The 9029-nt window shown below is 42.2% G+C and overlaps 1 long non-coding RNA gene and 1 other non-coding gene across 3 annotated transcripts in view; one reads left to right on the forward strand and one right to left on the reverse strand.

Moving 5' to 3' along the window:
* Nucleotides 1-7560, reverse strand: part of LOC116283086 (uncharacterized) — a 43892-nt gene extending 36332 nt beyond the window's left edge. For both annotated transcript variants that reach the window (XR_012079123.1, XR_004192608.2), the window contains exon 1: nt 7031-7560. This is a non-coding gene — a long non-coding RNA (uncharacterized lncRNA). The remainder of the gene's footprint in view (nt 1-7030) is intronic.
* LOC116283138 (U1 spliceosomal RNA) lies at nt 7023-7187 on the forward strand. Its single transcript, XR_004192690.1, has one exon. It is a non-coding gene; the product is annotated as a U1 spliceosomal RNA (small nuclear RNA).
* Nucleotides 7561-9029: the final 1469 nt, after the last annotated feature.

Here is a 9029-nt window from a genome sequence, read left to right on the forward strand (position 1 = left end):
CCTACCTACCTAAGGAGGCAAAGGATCTGTACTCCAAAAACTATGAAACTGATGAAAGAAATTAAAGATGACACAAATTGATGGAAAGATATACCATGTTCTTGGATTGGAAGAATCAATATTGTTGAAATAGCCCTACTACCCAAGGCAATGTACAGCTTCAATGCAATCCCTATCAAATTACCAATGACATTTTTCACAGAACTGGAACAAAAACATTTTTTTAATGTGTATGAAAACATGAGAAAGACCTCAAATAGCCAGGACGATCTTGAGAAAGAAGAACAGAGCTGGAGGGATCATGCTCCCTGTCTTTAGACTATACTACAAAGCTACAGTAATCAAAACAATATAGTACTGGCACAAAAACAGACACATAGATCAATGGAACAGGATAGAAGTCCAGAAATAAACCCACACACTTACGGCCAATTAATCTATGATAAAGAAGGCAAGAATATACAATAGAGGAAAGAGTCTCTTCAATAAGCGGCACTGGGAAAACTGGACAGTTACATGTAAAAGAATGAAATTAGAACTTTCTCTAACACCATATACAAATATAAACTCAAAATGATTGAAGATTTAAATCTAAGACTAGATGCCATAAAATTTCTAGGGAAAAACAGGCAGAATCTTCTGACTTAAATCACAGCAATACTTTTTTTGAATCAGCTCCTAGAGTAATGAAAACAAAATCAGAAATAAACAAAGAGGACCTAATTAAACTTAAAAGCTTTGCACAGCAAAGGAAACCATAAATGAAACAAAAAGACAACCTACAGAATGGGAGAAAATATTGGCAAATGATGCAAACAACAAAAGACTAATTTCCAAAATATACAAACAGCTCATACAGCTTAATATCAAAAAACAAGTAACTCAATCAAAAAATGTGCAGAAGACATCAATAGATATTTCTCCAAAGAAGACATCCAGATGGCCAACAGGCACATGACAGGATGCTCGATACTGCTAATTATCTGAGAAATGTAAATCAAAACTAAAATGAGGTATCACCTCACACCAGTCAGAATGGCCATCATTAAAGAGTCTACAAATAAGAAATGCTGGAGAGGGTGTGGAGAAAAGAGAACCTTCCTACACTGTTTGTGGAAATATGCAGCCACTATAGAGGACAGTACGGAGGTTCCTTAAAAAACTAAAAATAGACTTTCCATATGATCCATCAATCCCACTCCTGGGCATATGTCCACAGAAAACCATAATCTGAAAAGATACATGCACCCTAGTGTTCACAGCAGCACTATATACAATAGCCAAGATAGGAAACAACCTAAATGTCCATTGACAGATGACTGGATAAAGAAGTTGTGGTATATTTATACAATGGAATACTACTATGTCATAAAAAAGAATGAAATAATGCCATTTGTAGCAACAAAGATGAACCTGGAGATTGTCATTCTACGTGAAGTAAACCATAAAGAAAAATACTATATGATATCACTTATATGTGGAATCTTAAAAAAAAAGATACGAATTTTATTTATAAACCAAAAATAGATTCAGGGATACAGAAAACAGACTGTTTACCAAAGGGGAAAGGACAGGTGAAGGATAATTAGAAGTTTGGGATTAACAAACACACATTACTGTATACAAAACAGATAAACAAAGATCTTCTGTATAGCACAGGGAACTATAATTTCTTATAACAACTTATAATGGAAAAGAATTTGAAATAAATATACACACATGTATGTATATATATAACTGAATCGCTTTGCTATACACCTGAAACTAACATTGTAAATCAACTACACTTGAATAAAAAAACAAAATCTAAAAAAAAGAGAAAAACCAGTAGGGAAATGGGAAAGTGAGATGAGAAGAGTAGGCAGTCAGTGAAATGCTTAATAGCAAGCTAGTTGCTACCATGCATAACCAGAGCCTAATCCTGCTGGGAAAACTCGGGGAGCCAGACTACTCACGTCTCAGGATTACCTCACCCAAGGGATGAGAGAGCTGGGTCTTTTTCACCAACTCCAACCAGTCTTAGTTGAGGCTGCTCTCAAGGAGCCTGAGTTCCCTGTCACTTCTAGACTGCTAGGGGAGGGGGCAAAGCAGGCGCTGGTGGCCAGGTACCTGCAGGTGCTGGCAGTCAGAAGTTGGGGAGCGTTCCCTACAGTGATGAGGGCAAGGGGGTAAAGATGGGTGCTAACCATGGCCACTAAGGTCAGTCACATACCCTAGTAACTGTCAGAGCTGGGATTTGAATGCACATGTGCCTAAGTCCAGAGCCTGTATTTTTAATGACCTGGCTTTGCAGAGACACAAAACCTCCCTGTGACCTCAGGCAAGTCGCTTCATCTCTCCAAGCTCCAGAATCTGACGGGGATAATGCTATCTGTCATCTCTGACTCTTACTGTCAGAGATGCACTGTCTTGGGAGGACAGCATGGATGTGTCAGCACTTTGCTTATAAGCAAGGCCAAGGCTGGTTCAGGGTTACTGACCATTCCCATCAGGTGGGTAGGAATCACTTCAGGCAGGCATTCAGTGCTCTCCTGACAATAGCTAATTAAAGGAAATTAATAGAAGATGGGCCACTTCCCAGAGTTTATTAGACAAGTAGTTTTCTAGATTAATTACATAGTATGCAATGTATATATGGCTCATTGAAATACAGTGTATGTCCTTGATAAACTTTGCAGTGTTCCATTTTTCTGGCAAGAGGGAGACAAATAAACAATTGCTTATCTCTATGCACTGACAGTCTCTAGGTCTGGATTGTCCCAGGAGGGAGTTTAATTGCTCCATAAGCTTCAAATTCAAGGGCTCTTCAATGCTAAGCTCCTGACGAGCTGCATTAAAATAAAAATGACAAAGATGCCAGCTGACATATTTATTAAATATGTGGATCCTGAAGGGGCCGATGTGGGCTGCTCATGCCAAGGGGATTACCAATAGGAAGTCAGTATTTCTGCAACACTTTCCCCACCACTGAAGTCCACGCTTAAGGGCCAGGTCAAGACAAACTGGAGATTTGAAGCCTGGTCTGGCTGACTTCAAAATCCATATTTATTCTGTAAGACTTGTTCTCCCCCGTCAAAGATATTTTATAGCTTTATCGATCACTGGAAAACACGTGTGAATTCATGGCACAGAACCGTTCCTAGGTGGCAGCCATCTACCCCAAGATTCCTACACCCTGCCCCAATCCTAGTACAGGCCTGTGTAAACATTTATCTAGATTCTTTTTTTTTTTTTGGTAGTATTGAATATGAGTTAGTAGTTCAAACATCTGGGTTTGAAAAACTAGCATGTTTACTTACTTCTAGGCACTACGGCTATAATTCAAGCAGCTTTCACCTGGTCAGTGACAGTGCCAACGTCTACAACATTTACTACTGCTAATGTGAGGAGATTTACATAAGTGCTTAATCGTCCCAACAACCGTGAAAGGAAGGTATACGGTCCCTATTTTATAGATGAGGCATTGGAGACACAAAGAGTAACATGCCCAGGGCCACCACTAGTTAGTGGTAGAGGAAGGATTCAAACTCACTTCATCTGGCTTCAAAGCCCAAGCACTGTGACACCATGATACCACCTCCAACCATCTGGATGGTCCCCAGCCTCAAAATGCAGCTTTAAAACCCACGAATTGTGCCAACAATTCCAGATCCTCATCTCTAGCCTAATGCCATCCCAGAAATTCAGATTCTTATGGTCAGTGAATTACCAGCTATCTCAGACTTAAACAGAATTTTTGATTTCCAGGTTTTTTTTTTTTAAATCCCTGCCCCAAATCTCCTCAGTCTTTCTTATCCATGCAAAAGGCACATCTGGTTGTTCATGCCAAACATTTGGTTGTTATGCCTGATGTCTCCCTTTTGATCCTGCATCTCTATGGCATTAATAGTCCCACAAAATACATGCTAAATCCATCCACCTCTCTCCATCCCCACTACAGCCACTTTAGAGCAACCACAATCCTCAGCTGTGTGAATGCAACACCTTCCCCTAAGGATCCTGCTTTCCCTTTAATCCCCTGCAATCCACTCTCCACTCACAGCCAAAATGCTTTATTTTAAAAATCATAAATCATATCATCTGCTACAGATTGAATGCTTGTGTTCCCCACCCCTCCTAAATTCATATGTTGAAACCTAATGCCCAACAGGGTAATACTAGGAGGTGGGGCCTTGGGAGGTGCATAGGTCATGAGATTGGAGCCCTCGTGAATGAGATTAGTGCTTTTATAAAAGAGACCTCACAGGCCTCCCTAGTCCCTTCCCACCACGTGAGGACGTGGAGAGAGCATAGCCATCTATGAATGTGGAATCCTCACCAGACACTGAATCTGCCAGTGCCTCAAGCTTGGACTTCCGAGCCTCCAGGACTGAGAAACAAACCTGCTTTTTATAAGCCACCTGGTCTACGGTATTTTATTATAGCAGCCCAAACAGACTGAGACATCAATTCCCTGTTGAGAGCCCTTCTTTTGTTTCCCATCACCCTTAGAGCAAAAAAAGTTTCAAATGGGTCAATTAAAACTTGCATATCTTAGCCTGGCACCCACGACCTTATCTGATGTGACCCCAGAGCACGTCACCCCCTCCACCTGTCTTCTGTGCACCAGCCACAATGGCCTTTGTCCTGTTTCTCAAACATGTCATATTCATTTGGATTTAGGGTAACTACAACTAACTAGCTGTTTTCTCCTCAGAAGGCCTTTCCCTGAACACCTAACATCAAGTCACCGCGGGTGGTAACCTGGTCTCCTTTAGCCTTCGTATGTCTTCCCGGGGCATTCAGACCGCCGGTCACTTCCTGCTCTGCAGGCGTGTATACTGTGATGTCACACATACAGTGGAGCAGTGGGCTATCCCAAGGGCTGTCCAAACAATCAAGGCCCCTCCAGACCACACTGTGCACTGTAACAGAGAATGGGGACGCGAATGTAGCTCTGGGGCAGGACTGAATACGCACTGCTGTTCTAAGCGAATGTATTTGTTTCTGATTCTTTTCTATGATAAGGATTAAAAGAATATATTTATCAGGTCAGCAGCTCATACCAAATGCCAGAGGCTGTTTTGATGAATTCAAGTAAACATATCACATCTGTATAACTGCGATGAGGCTAGCATTTACTTTTACAGTAATCTACCATCTTCCACCATAATCATCTTTTTGTTCAGGGGTCAGAGTGGTGACTCAAACGGGCATATGATGAGGACTACCGCTCCTACATTTTCTAAGCCTAACGTCTACTATTCCAATAGAATCGGTATTGCTTCTGATGTATTATCTTGCTGGGATGCGGTACAATTTCAGGGGCAAGCACTTTCCCTTTCCCACCATAATGACTCTTGCTCTGCAGATCATGAAATGAATATGAAATTCCGGCCAGCTGCTAAGTATGTGCATCTCAATTACACATCTGGGTCCCAGGGAAAGGACCACATTGGATCTACCATGGAGTGGGTCAGGATTTAACTTATCCTTGGCTTCCCTATACCTTCATTATCATCAAGAAGTCATACTGGCATGTGGGGTTTCCTGAAAATACGTAAGTTCAGATCCTGTACTTAACAGCCCTCAAAAGAGCAGTGTGCACTTTATTCTCTGGTATTTATTACTCTGGAAAATGGCCATTGGTCCATTTGGAGAAAGATTGGAGGAAACACCATTATATGTACTTTCTGTGGTGTGGGACGGTCCTTTCTAAAAGGAGTCTGACTTCAGCATTCACTAGTGAGCTCTGGATTTGAGAACTAGCTCAAGTCTGGAAACTGGTTGAGGGATCAAGATTTTTCCTTCTGGCAGCTGACATCAGTCTTCTGCCTACCTGCTCTCAATCCTTTTTGATTAAGACAAGAAAACCCCTCATTGCCCACCCACCCATCTCACTACTTTGCCATAGATCCCCGTGGGTCAGGACTGGGTGGTCACCATTGCGGCTTTGCTGCCCATTGCATAATCACATCCACCTCCACTTTGACAGTGAAGTGTTAAACCTGATCTCTGTTATTCCAGAATTTTGTCATGCTCATTAATAGTAGGGACAGTTTCATGACAAGGTCTCCTGCTGCTGCAGGGGATAACCACTGAGCTCTTAGGGATGCAGTGGCCCTTTCACCAGCAGATTTCTCACTGCATTGGTGAAGGCTGGCCTCAGGACCCTCACATGTGACACAGTCAGCTGACAGGTTCTCAGATTTCTACACTAAATCCATCTCAGCACTGACCACGCCTTCGCACTTTTTGGCCCTTTTCCAAGGCAGTTTTAACATCTTTCCTCATTTATTTCAGGCCATCAGGTGTGTGTATGCGAGTATTTTCAAGATTAACGAGGCCATAAAGTAGCACATAAGGACTGGCTTAGGTGTCTTTCCAGGATGCTAAATCCTAAGTCACAGGTTAATGCCCCCAAATGGTTAAAATCTCTCTTATCCAGTCTTATATTCAGCTACCACTCCTAACCCTATCACATTGGGCCCTTAGGATGCATTTCCAGGTGTGTGCTTTCAGTTTGCCGCGGTGCATATTAACCAGGTGAATAATCCTTTGTGCCCTAAAGCTGATTCCTTAAAAAAAGACCAATAAAATCAGTAAACCTCTAGCTAGACTGATCAAGAAAAAGTGAGAAGACACAAATTACCAACATTAGGAATGACAAAGAGGATAAGAGTGCAGATCCTAGAAATAAATGATAAATAAGAAAATATTTATGAACCAATTTAACCCAAAAAATTTGAAAAAATCAGATGAAATACAAAAAGTTCATGACACACAAAAACTATTAAAGCTTACTCAAGAAAAAAAATGGATCACCCAAATAGTGCTATATTAAAGAAGCTGAATTTATAGTTAAAATTCTTGCCACAAAAACACTCCAGACCAGGATGGTTTCACTGGTGAATTCTATCAAACATTTAGCGAAGAAATAATACCAATTCTCCACCAACTCTTTCAGAAAATAGAAGTGGAGGCAGTACTTTCCAACTCATTTTTATATTACCAAGGTTACTGATTTTAAAAAACAATCATTTATGCTTACCTGGCAGACAAGATAACGTGATTACGAAGGTGGTTTTTCCCAGGGCGAGACTTATCCATTGAACTCCGGCTGTGCTGACTCCTGCGACTTCCCCAAACCTGGGAAACTCCAGCGCATGATCTGTGGCATTAGGAGTCTGCCTTCACTCTTACTCCTGGTTTTGCTTTGTGAAAGGCAGATTTACTACCGCTTGGTTTGTTGTTCCTCTGCACACGCGTCTCTGGGCTGCGGCGGTTAGAAAATTTTGCTCATTCTTGAACACATAAGCCAGGTTTCCGCGTCGCTCTGTGGGGACTGTGTATCACTTGGCTGGAAGTTCCTTCAGTGCTAGACTCGTGCTAGAAGTTAACTTGAAGCTGTTCGACCAGGGCTCCATTTTGGGTCGCTTTGCAGCCGCTGCCCCAGCTTTCACTTGTTCTGGTGGCAAATGTGCTTCTCGGAGTCAGCAGGAAGCCCTCCAGAAAGCCCCCCTCTTCCTCAAGCAGGCCTGCTTTTTCGCCTCAGGCTTCCGCGGAATGGCCGCAGGGATCCCGTGCTGAGGGCGATAGCGCATGCGCTCACTATCAGCGTGAGCCAGAAGAGGAGACGGCGCATGCGCTCACTATTAGCGTGAGCTAGAAATCACCTGGAATGGGTCAAGGAATTTTTTTTTTCTCACACGTGCTTTGAGTTCGGGGGGTTAGTTCCATTTTTATTGTACCCGTTTTCTGTATTCCCTTAGACTTTACCAAGTTTGAGTTCTTAGAAAGCGTGTCCTAGAAATATCCTGAAATGTTCTTAACAGAGACTTGCATTGGATTCGATTCAGCAAAGTCTTTGCTGGGAACCTGAGCCGCTGCTTGCAAGGACATACTAGAGGAGGGAGGCCCACAAAGAAGGAAGAAGTAGAACCTGTCACAGTCTCTTACTGCCTTCAAACTCTCCACCTTAAAGATGGGAGTGTCTTCCTATTGCTCTTTGTCAAGGAACGAAATACCTAGCTCGCCCACGGGCAGAGAAGCTTTCTGAAGAGATCTGGCAGGAGCTGTAAGTTGCTGCAAGCCTGCCCGCTGTCAGCAGATAAATTACACGTGTGGGCAGTAACAACGCTGGCGGGCTTCCCTGCCCTTCCCAGGATCCAAAAGAATGCTTCAGCTACTTCCATTTATGCTTTCCAAATCTCAGCTCATGTCTTCCTATGGTCCAAGCTAACCCAGAACTATGCAGGGATGGGAGTTCTGGGAAATGTGCTTCCAGATTAGCAAGAATGACACATGACCCCCACAATGTACTCTTGTCAACTTGGCATCCTCTTCCTCCCCGCTCATCCCTTTTTTAAACCATTCTTAACTTTAAAATAAAGACAAGAAAGGGAAAAAAGTCATTTAATAAAACTATAGACCAGTACCTCTTATGAATACAGATATAAATATTCTTAATAAGAGTTTAGCAAATCAAATATAGCACTATATAAAAAGGATGATACATTTCGAGCAAGTTAAGTATGGAATGCATGATTGGTTCTTAACATTTGAAATCGGTTTAGTTCACTATGTTAGTAGAATCAAAAAGAAAATCCATACGATCTTCCCAATGGATGCAGAGAAAGCAGTGATAAACATTCAGCATGTTCATGGTTAAAACAAAAAATTAAAAATCTCTCAGCAAACTATAAGCACACCTGATAAAGGCATCTAGTGTGGATTTTTCCCCCACAAAATAAGCCTAGAAACAATGACTGACCCAGCAGCAATGAGCATCCCTGGTGCCAATATAGTGGTCTTGGAATACCGATTCTCACTGAAAGAAACCAGCACTTCACAGAGAGAGGGCTGATTCTGGGACTGAGGCAAGAAATGTGCTAGATGAGCCTGGAGCATCTCGTCAGACCAGAGAGCAAGAGCACTTTCAAACACTACTGGATCCTGTCCAAAGGGCTCAGGAGTTAACTTCTGAGGCTCCCAATGGTCAAAGAAGGGACGGTTTTAGCTTCAATCAGGAGAATGACTAATCCTGGCTG

Source organism: Vicugna pacos, chromosome 13 (genome assembly GCF_048564905.1).
Source record: "Vicugna pacos chromosome 13, VicPac4, whole genome shotgun sequence".
In the NCBI taxonomy this organism is placed as follows: Eukaryota; Metazoa; Chordata; class Mammalia; order Artiodactyla; family Camelidae; genus Vicugna; species Vicugna pacos.